This window comes from Camelus dromedarius, chromosome 15 (genome assembly GCF_036321535.1).
Source record: "Camelus dromedarius isolate mCamDro1 chromosome 15, mCamDro1.pat, whole genome shotgun sequence".
NCBI lineage: Eukaryota > Metazoa > Chordata > Mammalia > Artiodactyla > Camelidae > Camelus > Camelus dromedarius.
Genome location: NC_087450.1, coordinates 8,955,261 through 8,976,335, shown reverse-complemented (window position 1 = coordinate 8,976,335; position 21,075 = coordinate 8,955,261). Strand labels below are relative to the sequence as shown.

At 45.9% G+C, this 21,075-nt stretch overlaps 1 pseudogene; it reads left to right on the top strand.

Annotated features, from left to right (window-relative positions):
• The first annotated feature begins 659 nt into the window (after window positions 1-659).
• Window positions 660-5,443, top strand: LOC105085392 (eukaryotic translation initiation factor 4 gamma 1-like; annotated as a pseudogene).
• The last annotated feature ends 15,632 nt before the right edge of the window (window positions 5,444-21,075 follow it).

The window sequence follows — 21,075 nt, the reverse complement described above, 5'->3', positions numbered from 1 at the left end:
GTAATTTTTAAAATAAATCTGATAGGACAAGAAAAAAATCAAGAAAGGAAAATAATAAAAAGACAGTATAAAAGAATTATCTTCATGATCTCAGGATACGGAAAGATTTCTTAAACAGAACGTAAAAAAGCACTAACCATAAAGGAAAAGATTGATATATATGAATATAGTAAAATAAAAGCCTCTGTTCATCAAAAATGACATTAGGAAAGTGAAAAGGAAGTCTGCAGAGGGAGACTGCGCCACACATATGGCTGGCAAAGGGCTTATATTGCTTTGAACACATACAGAGCATATAGCAATACATATGAAGACCCAGGGGTCACAGGATCTTAGAAAAAAGTAGGCACTGCCTTGATTTAGCCCAAGGGCTGTAGTACGTTGACCTATGCCTTCTACGAACATAAATAAAACCGTAAACCTGCTAGTGGAAAATTTAGATGGTTGACTTCATTATTTTAGGATGAAGGATACTGTCATAATGCAAAGGCCAAAACCAAAAAACAGGGGATCTGTGTGGGGAGCTGGGAATGGTTGTGGACTATGTCTGTGCGGCTGCGTGGGGCTCGGCCCTGCGGACTGAGGGAGACTGAAGGCCCTCGGATGCCCAGAACAAGTAGGCTGCACTGTGGATTTATTCTTAACCGAGGGGCTGCTGGGGGGATCCTGATGTGGCACTAAATGAAATGAACAGAGCTTCACAGCCCACAGGCCCCCCACCTGCCCCATCCCCTGGACTCCCGCAGCCAGCGGTTGCCCTGGGGCAGACAGCACCGGTGGTGTTCAGTCCGCCGCAGGCGACACAAATGAACATGCCTTCTCAGCCCCACCAGCACTTCTACCCTAGCCGGGCCCAGCCCCGAGTGCAGAGTGCAGCCCCTGCCCACCCTGGCCCTGCTGCCCGTGTCTACCCTGCTGGATCCCAAGTAATGATGATCCCTTCCCAGATCTCCTACCCGGCCTCCCAGGGGGCCTACTACATCCCTGGACAGGGACGTTCTACAGAGGTTGTCCCGACACAGCAGCATCCTATGCAGCCGGGAACCCCAAGCTTCTATCCAGGCACAAGCCCTACGGAGTCTGGGACTGATGCTGGTGCCTACCACTCAGCCTAGGGTGTGCAGCAATTTCCTACTGGTGTGGCCCCTACCCTGGTTTTGATGAACCAGCCACCCCAGATTGCTCCCAAGAAGGAGCGGAAGATGATCCGAATTTGAGATCCGAATCGAGGAGGGCAGGGTACCACGGGGGAGACCATGTCTAGGGCCCGCACCGCCTCCACCCCAACTCCTCCCCTGGTGGGAGGGGCTCTGGAGTCTCAGGCTAATGGGGAGACGCCCCAGCTTGCTGTCATTGTCCGGCCAGATGACCGGTTGCAGGGAGCAATCACTGGGGACGGGCCAGGGCTGCCTGGCCCAGAGCACAGCCCTTCAGAATCCCAGCCCTCATCACCTTCTCCGACCCCATCACCACCCCCAGTCTTGGAACCGAGGTCTGAGCCTAATATTGCAGTCCTGGGGTCTACTCCTGGGGACACTATGACAACGGGATAGTACAAATGTCTGGAGAAGAATCAACGCCCCCCATGCCCTGTGACCCTGGGGAGCCATGCTGCCTCTCTCCAGAGCCTGCCCCCTTGCTGAACCCACACTGGAAGTAGCAGTGATGCTTAGCAAACCAGCTCCAGATTCTGAGCTCTCTTCCAGGCCTCTCCAGGTTCCCATCCTCCTGGCATCTCACAAGGTGGAACTTCTTCCTGAGCCTAATGGCACGGTCCCATCTGAAGATTTGGAGCCAGAGGTGGAGTCAAGCCTGGCGCTTGCCCCTCTCCCTCCCTCGGTTTGTCCCTCTGAATTCCCCATGCCTGTTGCTCCAACTGCCCAACCTGAGGGACTGCTCAGCGGAGGCCCCTCGCCACCAGCTGTGGGCTTAAGCACCGTCAGGGAGCAAGAGGAGCAGACCAAGGAGGCTACAGCATCAGTGGCTCCCCCTACTGTCCTTTCTGCCACTCCTGCTGTGGCTCCCTCAGCTGCCTCCCCTGCTCAGGAGGAGGATGCAGAGGAAGAGGAAGAAGAGGAAGAAGAAGGAGAACCTGAGAGTGAGAAGGGTGGAGAGGAACCACTCCCCCCAGGGAGCACCCCTCTCCCAGCCCGCCAGTCCCAGAATTTGGAGGCAGCAGCAGCCACCCAAGTGGCAGCATCTGTGCCAAAGAGGAGACGGAAGACTAAGGAGCTCACCGAGAAGGAGACTGCAGGAGACCTTCTGGATGCTTTCAAGGAGGTGAACCCAGGAGTACCAGAAGTGGAAAATCAGCCTCCCGTAGGCAGTAAGTCCAGCCCAGAGCCTGAGGGCAGCAGTGTGCCCCCCCCACGGCCTGAGGAGGCAGATGAGACCTGGGACTCAAAGGAAGACAAGATTCAAAATGCTGAGAACATTCAGCCCGAGGAACAGAAGTATGAATATAAGTCAGATCAGTGGAAGCCTCTAAATCTTGAGGAGAAAAAGCATTATGATCGTGCGTTCCTGCTTGGCTTTCAGTTCACATTTGCCGGTATGTATGCAGAAGCCAGAGGGGTTGCCCCATAGCAGTGACGTGGTGTTGGATAAGGCCAATAAGACACCATTGCGGCCACTGGATCCTGCTAGACTTCAAGGCATAAATTGTGGCCCAGACTTCACTCTGTCCTTTGCCAACCTTGGCCGACCAGCCCTTAGCAACCGTGGGCCCCCAAGGGGTGGGCCAGGTGGGGAGCTGCCCTGAGGGCTGCAGGCTAGTCTGGGACCCCAGCGTTCTCAGCAGGAGCCCCAAAAGGAACCATGCAAGATTACTGCCACAGTGTCAATGACTAAAGATAAAAAGATGAACAAAGCAGAGAAGGCCTGGAAACCCAGCAGCAAGCGGATGGCAGCTGTTAAGGACCGAGGGGAAGAGGATGCTGATGGTAGCAAAACCCAGGACCTGTTCCGCAGGGTGCGCTCCATCTTGAATAAGCTGACACCCCAGATGTTCCAGCAGCTGATAAAACAAGTGATGCAGCTGACCAGCGACACGGAGGAATGCCTCAAAGGGGTCATTGACCTCATCTTCAAGAAGGCCATTTCAGAGCCCAACTACTCAGTGGCCTACGCCAACATGTGCCGCTCCGTCACGGCGCTGAAGTGCCCACCGCAGAAAAGCCAACAGTGACTGTGAACTTCCGGAAACTGTTGTTGAATCAATGTCAGAAGGAGTTTGAAAAGGACAAAGATGATGATGAGGTTTTTGAGAGGAAGCAAAAAGAGATGGATGAAGCTGCTACGGCAGAGGAACGGGGACTCCTGAGGAAGAGCTGGAAGAGGCTTGAGACGTTGCCTGGCGGCGCTCTTTAGGGAACATAAAGTTCATCGGGGAGTTGTTCAAACTGAAGATGTTAACGGAGGCGATCATGCACGGCTGCGTGGTTAAATGACTTAAGAACCATGATGAAGAGTCCCTTGAACGCCTTTGCGATCTGCTCACCACCATTGGCAAAGACCTGGACTTTGAAAAGGCCAAGCCCTGAATGGATCAGTATTTCAACCAGATGAAAAAAATCATTAAGGAAAAGAAGACTTCATCCCGAATCCGCTTTATGCTGCAAGATGTACTGGATCTGCGACGGAGCAATTGGGTGCCAAGCCGAGGGGACCAAGTCCCAAGACAACTGACCAGATCCACAAGGAGGCTGAGATGGGGGAGCATCGGGAGCACATAAAAGTGCAGCAGCTAATGACCAAGGGTGGCGACAAGCGTCGGGGTGGCCCTCCAGGCCCACCCATCAGCCATGGCCTTCCACTTGTGGATGATGGTGGCTGGAACACAGTCCCCATCAGCAAGGGCAGCCGCCCTATTGACACCACATGACTTACCAAGATCACGAAGCCTGGCTCCATTGATTCTAACAACCAGCTTTTTGCACCTGGAAGGCGATTGAGCTGGGGCAAGGGCAGCAGTGGAGGCTCAGGAGCCAAGCCCTCAGATCCAGCATCAGAAGCTGCTCGTCCAGTACCTTGAATCGCTTCTCAGTCCTTCAACAAGCAGTTCCTACAGAGAGCACAGATAACAGACGTGTGGTACAGAGGAGTAGCTTAAGCTGGGGACGACGTGAGAAAGCTGGGGACCGAGGAGACTGCCTGGAGCGGAGTGAACGGGGAGGTGACTGTGGGGACCGGCTTGATCGTGCACGGACACCTGCCACCAAGCGGAGCTTCAGCAAGGAGGTGGAGGAGTGGAGTAGAGAGCCGCCCTCCCGGCCTGAGGGACTGTGCAAGGCAGCCAGCCTCATGGAGGATCGGGGCCGCGGGCGGGGTGCTGTGAAGCAAGAAGCTGCCCTGCCTCAGGTGAGCTCCCTGAAGGCAAAGCTCTCTGAAGAGGAGCTGCAGAAGAAATCCAGGGCCATCATTGAAGAGCACCTCCATCTCAGTGACATGAAGGAGGCAGTGCAGTGCGTGCAGGAGTTGGCCTCGCCCTCGCTGTCTTCACCTTCGTGCGGCACGGCATTGAGTCTACACTGGGGCGGCTGCTGCACCAGCTGCTCTGTGCCGGGCACCTCTCCGCTGCTCAGTACTGCCAAGGGCTGTATGAAATCCTGGAATTGGCTGAAGACGTGGAAATTGGCATCCTTCACGAGTGGCTCTACCTAGCAGAACTGGTAACACCCATTCTGCAGGATAGTGGGGTGCCCATGGGGGAGCCGTTCAGCAGAATTAACAAAACCTCTGAGACCCCTGGGCAAGACTGCTTCCCTGTTGCTAGAGATCCTGGGGCTCCTGTGCAAAAGTATGGGTCCCAAAAAGGTGGGGATGCTGTGGCGAGAGGCTGGACTCAGCTGGAAGGAATCTCTACCTGAAGACCAGGATGTCGGTGCATTCGTCACTGCACAGAAGCTGGAGTCCACCCTGGGAGAGGAGTCAGAATCCCCGGGCCAGAGGCTGCTCTCCTCCGAGGAGCTGAGCGGGCAGCTGAAGCTGCTGAAGGAGAGCAGCAGTAACCAGCGGGTGTTTGACCGGATAGAGGCCAACCTGAGTGCGCAGCAGGTAGCATCCAACACACTAGTTCGAGCCCTCATGACAACTGCCTGCTATTCCGCAATTATCTTTGAGACTCCTCTCCGAGAGGATGTTGCAGTGCTGAAAGCGCGCGCGAAACTGCTACAGAAATACCTGTGTGATGAGCAGAAGGAGTTGCAGGCGCTTTATGCCCTCCAGGCCCTTGTAGTGACCTTAGAACAGCCTGCCAACCTGCTTCGGACGTTCTTTGATGCGTTGTGTGACGAGGACGCGGTGAAGGAGGATGCCTTCTATAGCTGGGAGAGTAGCAAGGACCCCGCTGAGCAGCAGGGCAAGGGCGTGGCCCTTACATCTGTCCCAGCTTTCTTCAAATGGCTTCGTGAGGCAGAGGAGGAGGAGTCTGACCGCAACTGAGGGTGGGGGGGCCGGGGACTTGGAGCCCCATGGACCCTCAGATGGCCAAGCCAGCCGCCCGGACGGCAAGAGGGGCGGCAGCAGCTGCAGTGGCAGTGGGTGCCTGTAGTGCCATGTGTCTGAGCTAATAAAGTGGCTGAAGAGGCAGGATGGCTTGGGGCTGCCTGTGTTCCCCTGTCCAGGATGCTGCCAGGTGTCCTTCTCCTCCCCTTGGGGCACAGAGATATATATAAAGTCTTGAAATTCGGTGTATCTTGGTGGGGGGGGGGTAAGGGGGGCGGGCACCACTGTCTGCCCCTGGGGTCTTTTTTTATTTTCTGAACATCACTCTTGGGACTGCCATCCTCGCTGCTGCAGGCATATGCCCCAGCCCCTGCACCACCCCTGGTGCTGCCTGGGCAGGGGAAAGAGGGGGCACGGTGCCTGTATTATTACACATGAGTTCAATTAAAAACAACAACAACAAAAAACGAAAAACCCAAAATAACAAAGAAAAAGATTGATAATCTAATTTTAAGAGCTAAAAACGTTTTCACATTAATATATGAGAGCTTTTCTTCTCTTCTTAAATTAAAACTGTATTTGAATAATCAAATCTTACAAAATCCTGGATGGTTTTGGTAATGATGTTGACAGTTTCAGGGCAATTAATCAAGTACCTATTGATCTTAAAGTGAATTCTATTCAATAGTTTTCACATCTTGTCATGGAAGATACTAGCCCAGCCTAGCAGAAAATACAGTATGTACAGCACACTTTGACATCTTAAAAGTTATGTTAATTCAATAAACATTTCAAAATGCTGGGGAAACTTTTTAAAGAGCCTCTGTGAAGTTATTTGCATTTAATTCAGTTGATCAGGCATTTTGAAACCTAATTGGGTAAAACACCATGAATAATATTGTTGAAATTTGGTAACATTTTAATGTTATTTTTACTGTACTGTGAAATGGTTTTTTAAATTCTTTTTTTAAATGGAAGTACAGTTAATTTACAAGGTTGTGTTAATTTCTGGTGTACAGCATAGTGATTCAGTTACACACACATACATATATATATATATTCATTTTCATTATAGGCCATTACAAGGTATTGAATATAGTTTCCTGTGCTATACAGTAGGACCTTGTTGTTTATCTGAAAAGTTTTTTATATGACATACACATCCTAGTTTATTTTTGTGTCTTAGTGTGGACTTAAAAGTTTACTGCAGGTATCCTGAGGCAGGAACAGTTAATTCTTATGAGTGTGGGACTTCAGACTAAATGTTGTTTCTTTGGAACTTAATGAATTATGTAATTGTGTTCTTAAAGGAGACTTAAAGGAGAGTGACAAATCAAATTTGAAATCATGGAATCTTGGTGTATAATTTAAGGAATAAAATTTTTTATAAGTAAAAAAATTAAACATAATTAGCAAATGAAAAACTGGAGAAACATTTATGTATAAAAAGAGCTTTCATAAATCTATAATAAAAAAGGCCACTAATTGAGTGGAAAGTTGAACATGAACACATTCATTCTAACACCTTAGAAACAGCAGAACATAGAAAATTGCACCAAACATTTGAAATGAACACACTAACAAATATGGCAGCTTGCTTTTATCCAACTAGCACCTGACGGTAGAATTAAATTGGCCAAAAGAAGTCTCCAAAAATATCTTTTACCTTACGAATTAATTAACATGTGAATCCAACTCCTGAAAATCTTAAAAAAAAAAAAAAAATCCTGCTGGGAATAAGCCAGAAAACTAGAACAATGTATTTGAATTTTGTGTTTAAAATAGTGGTATCCTGTCCAAGAAAAAAATAATGCATTCTTTGCTTATAACTCAGGCTGGAACATTTTTTATGTGACATTTGCTCTATGTAAAAAAGTGTTATGCAACATATTGGTACATGATAAAGCCTGGTGATAGCAAATATGTGAGGGTACCACTCAATTTATAACCTAGAATATTACCCATTCTGTTGAAGATGCCACTGACTTCCTACCACCAAGAGAGAATCTCTGTCCCATTTTTGTGCTTATCATTCTCTTGCTTTCTGTCCCCCTTAAAGTCAGAGTAATATTTAGCTTAAGATTAAATCCAATAATTAACACTTTATCTCGTGATTAGTAATAAGAATGAAATATGATTTGAACAATAACTATGTTACATTCTAAGTTATTTTTTAAATTTAAAAACGTTGTTCCTACAGGAGATATAAACCTTTGATGTATTTCCCAACGCTAAGGAAATTCCCCTTGAGTTAATGTGGGGTAGATCGTGATAGCACAGTTTGTTTGATATGAATGGGATAGTTTTGGGTTGTGATTTTTCATTTGGTCCTTGTTGAACATGCTTAAGAAACATTTGAAGCAAGTAGTGGTTTAGAAGTGTTAGAACACTTCTAGAACAGAGCAAGTCCTTGTTGAACATGCTTAAGAAACATTTGACAAATATGGTGGCTTGCTTTTGTTTAATTGGCATCTGAGTACAGAAATAAATTGTCCAAGAGAGGGCACCAAAAATAGATTTTACCTGACAAGATTAATTAACATGGGTTAAGGTTAGGATGTGAAGCAAAGAAACTGGAGTTGTGCTTCGGGCTATGAGAATTTAAACACTGTACAAGGAGATATTTTCTTTCTTTTTAAAAAAATAAATTAATTTATTGTCATATTACTTTATTTCTTGGCAGGGAGAGGTAATTAGGTTTTACTGTTTATTTTTAGAGGAGGTACTGGGGATTGAATCCAAGGCCTCATGCATGCTAAACATGCGCTCTACTACCTGAGCTCTACACCTCCCGCCTCCACAAGGAGACATTTCCAATTAAGATCTTTACCCATAACAAATGGAAAGTTTCTGAATGAGCTCATCTTTTGTACTTCCCAGCCATTCCTCCATAAAGTGTCAGAAGTGCCTTGTGATAAGGCGCAGATCTCAGGGATCCAAGTCATAATCTCACGTCTAGAACGTAAGAGCAAGAAAATATAAAGGACCCTTTCTGGGAGGAGTTGCTAAAGAAGTAACATGCCAAAATGAGGAATCTGACTGTCTCAATCGCAAATGGTCAGCTCTATGCTGATGGCATGCTCACATCTCCAGGAAGGGCCAGCGAACCTCTCGGCCAAACCTTTCGTGTACACGTTGGATGCGGGGAAAGGAAGACCTGGAGGAAGAGGAAGAAGAGGAGGAAAAGAGGAGCCTTGATAGGAGTCAAAGTCCAGGAAACAATCCGGCTACAGTGGTAGACGTGGTAAAGGATTAAAAGCTTTTCTGCGTCAGTTCCTTTTTCCTGTTGCCATTCCTTTAGCTTCTTTCTTTCCAGACTGCTTAGCTCTTGGTCCTCGTCCTCTAGAGCAACTGGCTTATTGAAGGACTCTGGGCCTTGGCTGGCTCTGTTCTAGAAGTTTTCTAACACTTTTAAACCACTACTTGCTTCAAACTTTAAAATATATATATATATTTTTTCATTACTGAAGTATAATCAGTTACCATGCATCAATTTCTGGTGCACAGCATAATGTCCCAGTCATGCAAATATATATATATATATAGATATATATATATACCTATATTCATTTTCATATTTTTTCATTAAAGGTTATTACAAGATATTGAATACAGTTCTCTGTGCTACACAGGACACATTTTTAAAATCTATCTTTAGATATAGTGGTTAACATTTGCAAATCTTAAACTCCCAAGTTTTTCACTTCCCACCCCCTTTCTCCTGGTAAGATTGTTTACTATGTCTGTGAGTCTGTTTCTGTCAGACTTCATCTTGACACCACTCCTTGGGTCAGGATGAAGTTTGGGCCTGGATTTAGTCTGGACTTTGGACTAAGGGGTTCAAAAACTTTATTAGGCTGTGCATGGCCTGGCTGAGTTCACAAAGTTTAGGAAATCCATGTGGGAATTAGGGGCCAAAATCCTCTGGTGATAAATACTATATTTACTTATTTTCTCAGGAATTTATAGAAGGATGAGCAGCTAGTCATAAATTTGGAGATTTGGTGTCATGGGAATCTCTCACTTTCCCTGGGAAAGATGAATGCCATGCAACTAAAATGGTTTGCTGAAGGTTATATTTGTTGTTGCTGCCAAAACCAGATAGGTGTATTTGAAGGAAAGGATCAAGAAAATTAATCCCCTTGAAGAAGTATGAGAGAAGGAAACCATTCCTTGGCGATGGCATGCTAGACAGCTGAACTGACTTTAAGAACTTAACAAGTGAGCCTAGATAGCAGAAAAAAACCTACGTGAAGACACTTGATATATGGGCACCTCAGGCCCTCACGCATGACTTTCTTTGGGAAGCTAATGGTTATGGCTTATAGGGTGGAAAAGAACTCTGGAAGCACTGAGAAGCTGTTGATCATAAAAGATCAGTTGGAGAGAGAAAAACTGACGTGCTCTGGTGAAGAACGTGTATGTAGAAGAGGAAGGAGTTCCTACCCACAGGGTTCCTATAATTGTTCCTTCTCTCTCCTGCATCATCCGTTTCTCTTTCTAGACAGCGATTTTCCCAGTGTCATACAGGCATGCCAGAGTGTCTCTCTCACGTCAAAAACAAAAACAAAATCCCCTTCCAGTCACTCTTATCGCATTGGCATGTTCTGTTCCTTTACGGCACTTATTACCTGAAATGTTCTCAGGTGTGTACTTGCTTATCCTTTGCCTCTCTAGGAAATGAGCTCTACGAGGGGAAGGCTCTTGTCTTTCTTGTTCACTGTTATTTCATCAGGGCCCTAGAACGGTATTTGACACATGAATGGGGCTCAATAAATATTTCTTGATTGAGCGCAGGAAGTTGAGTGGCATGAAGGTATGAGATATAGTTTCCCAGGTAAAAATAGATTTCTTTCAAAGGTAGTTGTAGGTTCCAAGGACAGAGACAATGGGCTGAACCGTAACCCTAGGAATAATAGGAAAGGCAATTCCATAAGCTAGTTAGTTATAGACCAAGGATGAAAAACATGTGGTGTACATTTGCCACCTGCCCATGCTGCTTTCAAGGCAGACATCACTAATCTATCACAGCTCTTTTCCTTACAGGGAGCATCTACCTCCCCTCTGATTAATGAATCCATCGTTCAAATGGAAGGATGAGAGTTTTGCATAGAAACTCAGGTTGGGGGAAGACCTTATTAAGATGGAAGGACAAAGTTCTTATACAAATAATGCTGCTTGATTATCAACTCTAGAATGCGAATAAGGAAAAGAAAGAAATAGCTGCATGACTTTACTTTGTTTCCTTCCTAAACAAACCAGACAACACCAGAGTTCAGTCATGCCCCCACACAATAATTAAGGGGGCCTATTAGAAACCTCAGCATTTAGCCAAGGGCAGATGCTAAAACCAAGACAAGGAAATCTGCCTGGTGACATCCCAAAGCATTGGACAGAGGTATGCCCCCACTGGCTACTACTGGGAGCTGTAACTCACTTTCTTGAAGAGCTGCTGGCCCTCGGAAAGTGCCTGGATGGAACACTGAGAATGAAAGGAAAGCATGGGTAAGACTAAGAATGGAGCAACTCTCACCCAGTTTCTGAATGTTTTTATTTGGGGAAAGAGGCAAATGGGGTAAGGTTGGCAGCTGGGGGGGGAGGGTGTTGCCTTTCATTAAAGTGTGGGTGGCACCAATACTTAAATTGTAAAGCTGGGGCTTTCTACCACAAGCAAGAAAGCCCGACAAGTATTTAAAGCCTACAGTGGTCTGCATGGGGATCACATGTCTAGAAACAGAGAGGCCCTCCCATGGTTCTGCCTCCTCCCTTCTCCACACACCCAAAGCACTGCTCTCTTTTATGCAGTTAGTACAGGAGTGCCTCTAGAACGCGAGAACACTGCTCATGGCCAGTGGGGGGATCTCTTTGGCCAAGAGACAGAATTCCGCCTGACAGAAGTGGTCTGAAGGAACTTTGCAGAAATCTTGTCAAGATAGTTAAGATGTCAAGCAAACCAACAAGCCAGACTATGGAGAGAAGAAGCAAGCTGTCCATTTGCTTAGATTCCCTGGTCCTGTCCCCACACCTGACATAGTGATGGGGCTCCGAGATGACCTTCCAAGAGAGGCTTGGCAAAGCGCTCACTTAGACCCTGCTAAGACTCTGCCCTCGCCCTCAGTGGACCTTTCTGTGGGTGATCATCCAAGGCAAGACCATGGGAGACCAAGAGAATGCACTCTCTTCTAGAGTGTCACTGGATTCACTAAAGAGATGAAGACAGTGGGGTGAGGTATCACTAAGGACCTTCTTGCTCAGGGGAATCTGTGTGGGGAATGAATCACACCTCGGATGTGCGATGGACTAGGAATAACCCCCCCCCCCCAGGTGTGACTTCTTGTCTGGATCACTGTCTGCTTGTCCTGCACCTTCACCTGCTGGGCTGCCCTCTCCTCTTTTCATTCCTCTGTGCCCTTCAGTACTTCAGGTGTCCTTATTCTCCAAGAAGCCAGTGCCTGTCCCCAGTTCACCCTACAGTCATCACATCATCTCTTCCCACATCCAAACTGCCTGGGCCGCATTGTCAACACTGGCCATCTCTTTTAAAATCCAGATTTCCAGATACAGTGCGAGGCAATTTATAGATGTCACTGCATTTGGTCCTCCCAACAATCCAACAAGATCTCAGTGAGATCATGTTGGGAAACTCAGAGATGTTTAACTTTCTCATCGTCCAAACCAGGAAGTGATAAGTGTTGGGATCCAAACCTAGGAGTGTCTGCTCTTAACTTCTACTCTTCTCGTTTTTCAAAATGTGTCATTTAGAAGACAAGTCTTCCGTGAGATTTAAATAGCAATGCTGTAAAGGAATTTGAAATTTTTATGCTTCAAAAATAAACATCATAAGGTGGTGGGTATAGCTCAGTGCTAGAGTGCATGCTTAGCATGCACAAGGTCCTGGCTTCAATCTGCAGTCCCTCCATTAAAATAAATAAATAAATAAATAAATAAATAAATAAATAAATAAATAAATAAAAACTAATTACCTCCCCCTACCGAAAAAAATGTACAGCTTTTCTATGTCAATTGTACCTCAGCAAAGTGATTTAAAAAAGAAAAAAGAAAAACATTCATGAAAAAAAAACTGCCTCTAAAAATGGTGCCATAGCCTGCACTACCAGTATTTTCCCATAGGGGCGCTGTTGGCCTAGAGTGAGTCCCTACAACGTAGAATGTTTAGTATCCCTGGTCCCTGCCAGCTAAATGCCAGTGGGGTCCTTAGTCAATACACAACCAAGAGTGCCCCTCCATGTCTAGATGTCCCCTGGGGATATGAATGGTACTGCCTTCAGCTGAGGATGACTAATCCTAGAGCATAATTACCATGAAGTCAGGATTTGTGTCTTTTTTCTCTCATCACCGCATCCCCAGTATCTGGCTCATTGCAGGCCTTCAGGAGGTATCCGGAAGTCACCTAAGGCCTGAATGTGTGATGATTAACAGATGGGCAGCATTTAACCATCACGTTACATGTTATCTAATCTGATCTCACTGGGTACCTGGTCCATATCATCTGAACACGCCCATGATATTATTCAGTGTTTATTATGTATTAGATATATGACTGATTGATCATTTCCTGCAGCAATTAAATCATCTGACTACTTTAATCCAAGTGTGACGTTTTCTGACTCGTGAACTCTTTTTTGCTGCCCCATCTATATACCCTAAATTACAATATAGTTTCATTTTTATATATTTGGGTTAGGCCACATTACACCTTAACTGCCTGTGGACAACTGGCAAGCAACAAAAAGCATCCAGTCTCTCTCACCCTCTCTTGCTTCTGATTCCTTTCCATAAACAGTTCTGAGACCCTCACTGTCCTCTTGGTCTTCTCTTTATTCCTGATGATGGTGCTTCCCCTATTTGAACAGAAAAACAGGTGTGGACCAGTGATGGCCACTCATGTGTCCATATGTTTCCAGTGGTTCATTTTCTTTTTTTAATAGACTTCATTCTTTTAGAGCAGTTTCAGCTTCACAGCAGAACTGAGCAGAAAATGCACAGAGTTCGCACATAGCCCTCCCCACCCACACGTATACACTCCCCTACCCTCAGCATCCCTCATCAGTGTGATATATTTGGTACAATCGATGAACCAACATGGACACATGATTATCAGCCAAAGTCCATGGTTTACATTGGGGTTCACTCTTGATGTTGTACATTCTATGAGTTTTGACAAATGCATAATGACATGCAGCCACCAGTATCATACAGAATAATTTCATCACCCTAAAAATCCCTTGTGCTCCATCTATTCATTCCTCCCTCCCTCCCTCCCTCTCCCCAAACCCCTGGAAACCATGATCTTTTGATTGTTTCTGTAGCTGTGTCTTTTCTAGAATGTCATTTGGCAGTGGTTCATTTTCAATTCCAAGTAAAGACATCAGTGTTCATTTCAGCCAGCCCCCTGGCTGGAGTTTCCCAGGTCATTTTTTTTTTTTTTTTTGCCTGCCCCCTAAGAACCTGTTCTTTTCAGTCTTTTAATTTTTTCACCCTCTCACTGGCTTCAGTGTCTTTGAGTATATATAGGAATAGGCATTTATGAAAGAACAGGCGGGGAGAAGATGAGGTGCTGACACCAGAGCTAGCCAGTGGGGAGGAATAGCCCTTGGGAGAGCTGATCCAACCAGACAGGCTATAGCAAGGTGTCAGGTTGCCAGGCAAACCAGAGTTCTAGGCATACTGGGGCAAGGTCCAGGCAAGCTATGGGCCAGAAGGAAGTCTGATGGAAGATGAGGCACAGAGAGGAAGGAGCTGGGATGCAGGGACTTGTAAATACAGACACAGAACCAGCCACAGAGGCTGTCCTAGGTAGTAAGCACTGTCTACACATCTAGAGCAATCTGGGAAGGCTTTCTTTTAGAAAGAGCTGAGACTGGATTCAGAGTTGGAAGAAAGGGTAGGATGTACAGAGTTGAAAGGAGTATGATAAACTACTTCCCTCACACAACCCTCAGTGGGTATTTCCATGTTTTGATTGGCTGAAATCACCTGTGGGTTAAGGGGCTCAGCCATCAAGCCAGGATGCTGGCTCACAAGGGCACCTGGGGTAACTTCTCCTGCAGGGAAGTCACCTTGTACCTGATTTACACTTTACAGAGTACACAGTTATTTCTACTTGTCCCAAACAAATTTACCAAATCCAGTTTAGCAAAGGAGTTGACCCCAAGGTCATCTTTTACAGGAGAAACAAGGTTTCTCTTTGAAAACAATTGAAAACACATTTGCGCACATAGTGTTTACAGAGTTTAAGCAAACTACATTTTTTAAATTGAAGCATAGTCAGTTAACAATTCATCAGTTATTTACGGTGTATAGCGTAATGTTTCAGTCAGACATATACATACATATATTCATTTTCATATTCTTTTTCATTATAATTTACTACAGGATATTGAACATAGTTCCCTGTGTATACAACAGAAACTTGTTTATCTATTTTATATATACTAGTTAATATTCACAAATCTTGAACTTCCAATTTACCCCCTCCTACCCTCTTTCCCCCAGTAACCATAAGATTGTTTACTATGTCTGTGAGTTTGTTTGCTTTGTAGCTAAGTTCATTAGTGTCTTCTTTTTTCTTTTTCTTTTTTTAGATTCCATATATGAATGATATCTCTTTTTTCCTTTCTCTTTCTGGCTTACTTCACTTAAAATAACAATCTCCAGATCCATTCATGTTGCTGCAAATGACTTTATTCTATTCTTTTTTATGGCTGAATGGTAGTCCATTGTATAAATATACCACATCTTCTTTATCCAGTTATCTATTGATGGACATTTAGGTTGTTTCCATGTCTTGGCTATTGTAAACAGTGCTGCTGTGAACATTGAGGTGCATGTATCTTTTTGAATTAGGGTTCCCTCTGGATGTATGCCCAGGAGTGAGATTGCTGGATCATATGTTAGGTCTATTTTTAGTTTAAGCAAACTACATTTTGACTGAAGAAAGAATGTTTCCAGTCCATAGCCAAGTGTTAAACCAGAGGGGGGTTTGAAAGCCTGGGACCACAAAAGCTCTTGCCTGTGGGGAGCCTGAGGTCAGAGGTCACCTGCTCATGTTTATTGCAAAGTCAACATAAATAATGGACCACGACAATTGTGATGCAGCAGGAGACGGTGTGGGCTGTGGCTCACTGGAGAGCACACACCCCATTTAAAGAGGACAGCTGTTATCTTCTTCCCAGTGTTTTGTCTGTGCACGAGGGAGAGTCCAGTGTGACCAGATTTCCTAATTTTTCAAAAGAAGCCAGAAATGCTGACTTTTTTGTAAGAACTTTCGCAATCTAAGGAATATATACAGTATATTCAAGCACCATACCTGATGCTCCGTGAACCACCAGTTTCCAGTCTCTGCCCCTTAGAGGCCATCTACCTATGGAAACCATCCACCCGTGGCCTAGAAGGATGAGTGGACACCTGTAGGAAAAAGTCCAGTCTCCCTGGTTGGGCATGAAAGTCCTTGCCTACTTCCCCAGGTTTATCTTTCCCTGTGCCCCCCTCATGCTTTATGCTTCAGCTCTGCTGACCTCACTGTAGCTTGTCTCATGGGCTTCTATGTCACTGGCTGGTACGCTCCCTCTTGAAGCCTTCAGCTGCTGTGTGAGTTGCCTCACTGTCTGGAGTCCCAGTCAGCTCATAGGAGAGACACCATGGGGGAGTTCTGAGGTGACATACAGAGACAGCTGTCCTGCCAGCCCCAGGTACGCCAGCTCCCTAATGTTCTAACTCCTCTCCCCTGATTACAAGCGCCTAAGAGACCCTGAGCCAGAACCATCCAGCGGAGCCCTTCCCAAATTCCTACCTCATGAAAATTCTGAGAGATGGTTGTGGTAAACCGCGGGGTTTGGGTATGATTTGTTATGCAGAACAGGCTTGAAATTGAACTCAGATTTGGGGTAGGGACAGAGGCGGCTTTAGTGTGTTGGGTCTAGTCTAGTCTGGTGTCTTGCTTCTCTGCCTTTACTTACTGGCCAAATGTCTGCTATTCTTCCTGTGTAAATCCCAGAGGGAGCCAGGGTGATTGGCTGGTTTACTTAAAATCACCTGTATTGAGCACGTCATGGGACAGCCTGGCCAGTTTGGGCCTTTGGGTCAGGAGCACATCCATCCAGTCAGCAGCCACGTTTCTTGATGACCAGTTTAACATGGTTTGCCAGCTTGGGGCCTGTGGGCGTGGTGCTCTCAGTCTGAAGGGGAAGATTTCCAGTCAAGATGGCAGAGTAGCGGGACCACAAGCTCCCCTCTCCTCGCAAGGACAACAAAACCACCACCAGCTGCTGAAGAGCCCAAAAGACTGAAGCCTAGCAAAAAAGATCTACTTCATCTGGAAATACTGACACAGAGCCACAGCAGGAAGATAGGAGGGGTGTCTCATGATACAGTTGGGCCCCGTGACCTCCGTGGTGGGCGACCCACAAGCTGAACAACAGTTAAGTCACAGAGGCTCTCCCACAGGAGTGAGAGTTTTGAGCACCCCCGTCAGGCTCCCCAGCCCAGGGTTCCGGCAGTGGGAGGAGGAGGAGACCCCGGGACATCTGGCTTTGAAGGCCAGCGGGGCTTAACCCCAGGAGCCCACAGGACTGGGGGAGACAGAGACTCCATTCTCTTAGGAAGTGGACACAGGATCTCGCGTGCACCGACCCGGGGCAGTCTGAAGAGGAGTTAGGGGCAGGTGTGTGGTGGGCCTGCCTGGTACCTGTGCTTTGCTATCTTGCCTTCCCATGCTACGCCCCATGTTTTAGACTCACCCCGCTCCCAGCGCCTGCTGAGCTTTTGCGTCTCAGTCCAGTGCTGTTTTCCTCATGAAGCTTGACTCTTCCCCTTGGAAACCCTTTCTGTCGCTTTGTGCTCCTGCCCCACCTGAGGGAGCTCACGGCGTCCCCATCCGTCTCTCCCATGAGGCTAAACCACTCATGGGAGGCTGGGCCCAGAGTTCATTCATCTCAGTATCCCCGGTGCTGGCCTCAGAGGCTGGCTTATGTCAGGACCTGGATAAATCATTGTTTTTATTTTATTTTTATTTTGGTGGGGGGAGGTAACTAGGATTATTTATTTATTTATTTTTAGAGGAGCACTGGGGATTGAACCCAGGACCTCGTGCATGCTAAGCATACACTCTACTGCTTGAGCTATACGTTCCCCCTGAATCATTGTTGAATGAATAGATGTGTTTAGTTAAAAGAAGAGGCGCATACACTAGCTACTCTTAAGCTTAGAATGCTTCTCATGTCTGGGTTGAGAGGCCAGGTTCTGTCTCGCTGCCTTTTGCAGCATTTTGACACTGGCTCATGGACTGTCATTCCGTTACTTGCAAGAGGAAGAGGTTGTGTCCTACATGTATAGTCTGGGACTTGAAACACATTCTCCCTCATAGAAACAATGCTGCAAGTCAGTGCTTTTCAAATTGAAAATAAAGCAAAAGCTTCATGAAACTCCCTTCAAAAGAAATTGTTCTTTGAAGCCCATTCCTTCCTTCGCCTCCTACACTCCTTTCTTCCTCTCCACCCCCAGCAGATCCCCTGGGGGCTCCTAGAAGCTCAGACTCGAAGCCTCAGCCATAAATGAATGCTGGGCCCTCATACAACATAGGAAGCCCAGTGAGCGCTCGAAGCAGAGGCCTCGGGCCACTGTAAGCTGCCGACGCTTGCTGGGGTGAGCAGCACCTCTATAACCCCACTCTGCACAGGGGCTGGGAACACAGCCAGGGGTGGCCGAAGGGTCGACGGGAGGGAGGCAGGGGATAATGAAATGCGTTTCCATTTATTCAGTGCTCACTTTTGGTGCATTCTTTTGTTTAATTCTCACAAAAGCTCTAGAAATCAGCACTGGTTTTAATCTCCATTCTACAGATGAGGAAAACTGTGCTCAGAGAGGTTAAGGGATGGGTCTGGGGCCCCCCAGGCTGCAAATGACAAAGCCGGGACTCAAAACCCCAAAATATTCCTTCCTCACCACACTGTGAGGCTGACGTAACTCAGGGTGGCCGGGTAGGGAGGGACTGCCCAGGCGCACAGCATCCCATCAGAGGGCTGGGCGGGTGCTGAGCTGAGGGGGAGGGCCCGTGTGGTTAGGGTGCCTCCCTGGGAGGCGCACGGTGATGAGTGCCTGAGAGTGGGACGCTTCAGACATAACAATGCTTTAAATGAACTTAACGCCTTCTGAGCTACACTTTCTTCATCCGTGACATGGGGAAAATGATAAACACCCACCGTGGAAGGTGTTGGGTCTTAAGAGAGGGGCACATTTATCAGTGACCCTCTGACTATCCATAAGGCATTTATATGAGAGGGTCTGGGGCTAAATACCATCCTAGACCTGCTTTTGTGAAGGCTGGGCCAGGTGATCAGAGCTTCCTCAGAAAGGGTTGTAATGTGGGGTTAAGTTGGACGTTACATGGAGGTTAGCATAGAAGTTGAAATTTTGGGGTCCAAATCCTGGCTTTTCCAGTTACTAGCGTGTGCATCAGTTTCCTCATCTGTTGAAAAGAAATGATGATGATGATGATGATGCCATCAACGATGCGACCCATCTCCTCTGATGGGAGGATGAATGAATGAATGAATACATGAGTAAGCACACTGGCATCGCTCACAAATGTTAGCTGTTACTGTCATGGTTTCCCCCTTTGCTCCTTCTGTAGCTCGTTATAGAAAAATCAACCCCTCCGGCAAGCGTCCCTCACACTTTTCTTTTTCATCACCTTTAGGGTTTCCTTCCTTCCTTTCTTTCTTTCCTTCCTTTCTTTCCTCCCCCTCCCCCTTCCTTCCTTCCTTCCTTCCTTTCTTTTTCTTTTTTTCTTTTTCTTTTTCTTTTTCTCTTTCTTTCTTTCTTTCTTTCGTTCTTTCTTTCTTTCTTTCTTTCTTTCTTTCTTTTTTTCTTTCTTTCTTTCTTTCTTTCTTTCTTTCTTTCCTTCCTTCCTTCCTTCCTTCCTTCCTTCCTTCCTTTTCTTTTTCTCTCTTTCTTTCTTCCTTTTCCCTGCATCCCAGACCTGCTTAATCAGAAAGTCAGAAGTGGGAACCAGCAATCTGTATTTTAGCAAGACTTCCTTCCAGAGGATTCTGAGACATGCTGAAAGTTAGAGATCAAACTTCTAGAACCACTTGCTTAAGAAACTTTTATTCTCTTAAGTGCTGAGTTATATGTGTGAAATAGATGCTGCCTAAAATAAGGACCCCCCTGGAAAAATTTTCTCCTTGCTACACTGAGACACCATATTAAAGACAGCATTATTTTAAATGTTTCTGCCCCACCTTAAAAAAGAACTTAGGATCATATATCTAATTTCCTTCTAAATTTGAAAGTGGAAAGTGCTTTCCCACAGTTGGCACCTCTCATATGTGGTCTGCATTAGTTAGACCTACTCTGTGTTACCATAGAGCACTCACTCATTTATTCATTTGCCATTCATTCAAATAATCACCATTCAGCTCTTTGAAGTTTTGATTTATCATCTAACAGTTTAGAGTAGTCCTTTATGCATTAGGAAAGACCAGATCTGCTTTTACTTTTAGGTTTTATTATTTATGAATTTATGTATTTATTTTGGGGGGAGGAGGTAATTAGGTTTATTTGATTATTATTTTTAGTGGAGGTACCGGAGATTAAGCCCAAGACATTGTGCATGCTAAGCAGGCACTTTACCTCTCAGCTCTACCCTCTTCCCCCATAGGTTTTATTTTTTTAAATAAGTATTTTTAGTGGTGTTTAGAAGCTTCTAAAGAATTTGAGTGAGGTCAGAGAAATTTTGTCTAGCATTTTAAAAGTCTCTGGGAGTCCCCTTGGGCTTCTCCCACATGAATGCCAAGATAGGGGAAGAGTTTCCAGGATTTTGCTGGTCTTGTTGAGTTCCAGACTCCCAGTGCAAAGAAGCTAGATCCCGGTTCCTGGAAGGTTTGCAGGACAGAGGAACGGCCCCAGTGGTGCTCACTGTGCCATTTTAGGGCAATGACAGAAGGCCTGGAAGGAAAGAACCAAATAAAAATCATTTGGATGCCTAAGGGGTAGAACACAGTTTGCTCAAATACCACTGGCTGTGTTTGCCTTCAGTCCCAGACCAGACGCTAGATGACACTACTTAAAAAAATAATAATGAAGTTGGTGAGACTTTTGGGAAAGCAAAAAATCACTGGCATTCAGCGTGAGATTTTTAAAAACAGAATACGTCAGGGGAGGGTACAGTTTAAGCGGTAGAGCATGTGCTTAGCATGCATGAGGTCCTGGGTTCAACCTCCAGTATCTCCTTTAAAAATAAACAAATAAACCTAATTACCACTCCCCCCCAACAAAAAAAGAAAAATAAACAGAATAGTTCAGCCTGACCTTTTTCTTTCTTTAATATTATTTCTAGGCTCATCTGTTAAGGAAATAGAAACAAGGCCTGGAGCATAATAGAGACTCAGTTGACATTTGTTGACTGAACAAATAAATGGAGGCTTTTGCAAGGCTTTTGATAAGGTCTTTTATGACCTTGTTGATAAAGTGATAGCACAATGCTGGATTCAAGGGCAGTTAGCCGGGTTAGAAGAGTCCAGAATGTGTCTGGAGGCTGAGTCCTAATGCTGCCCCCCAACCCCCCAGAAAGCTCTCCACAACACAGATGCGATATACCGAACAGGCTCT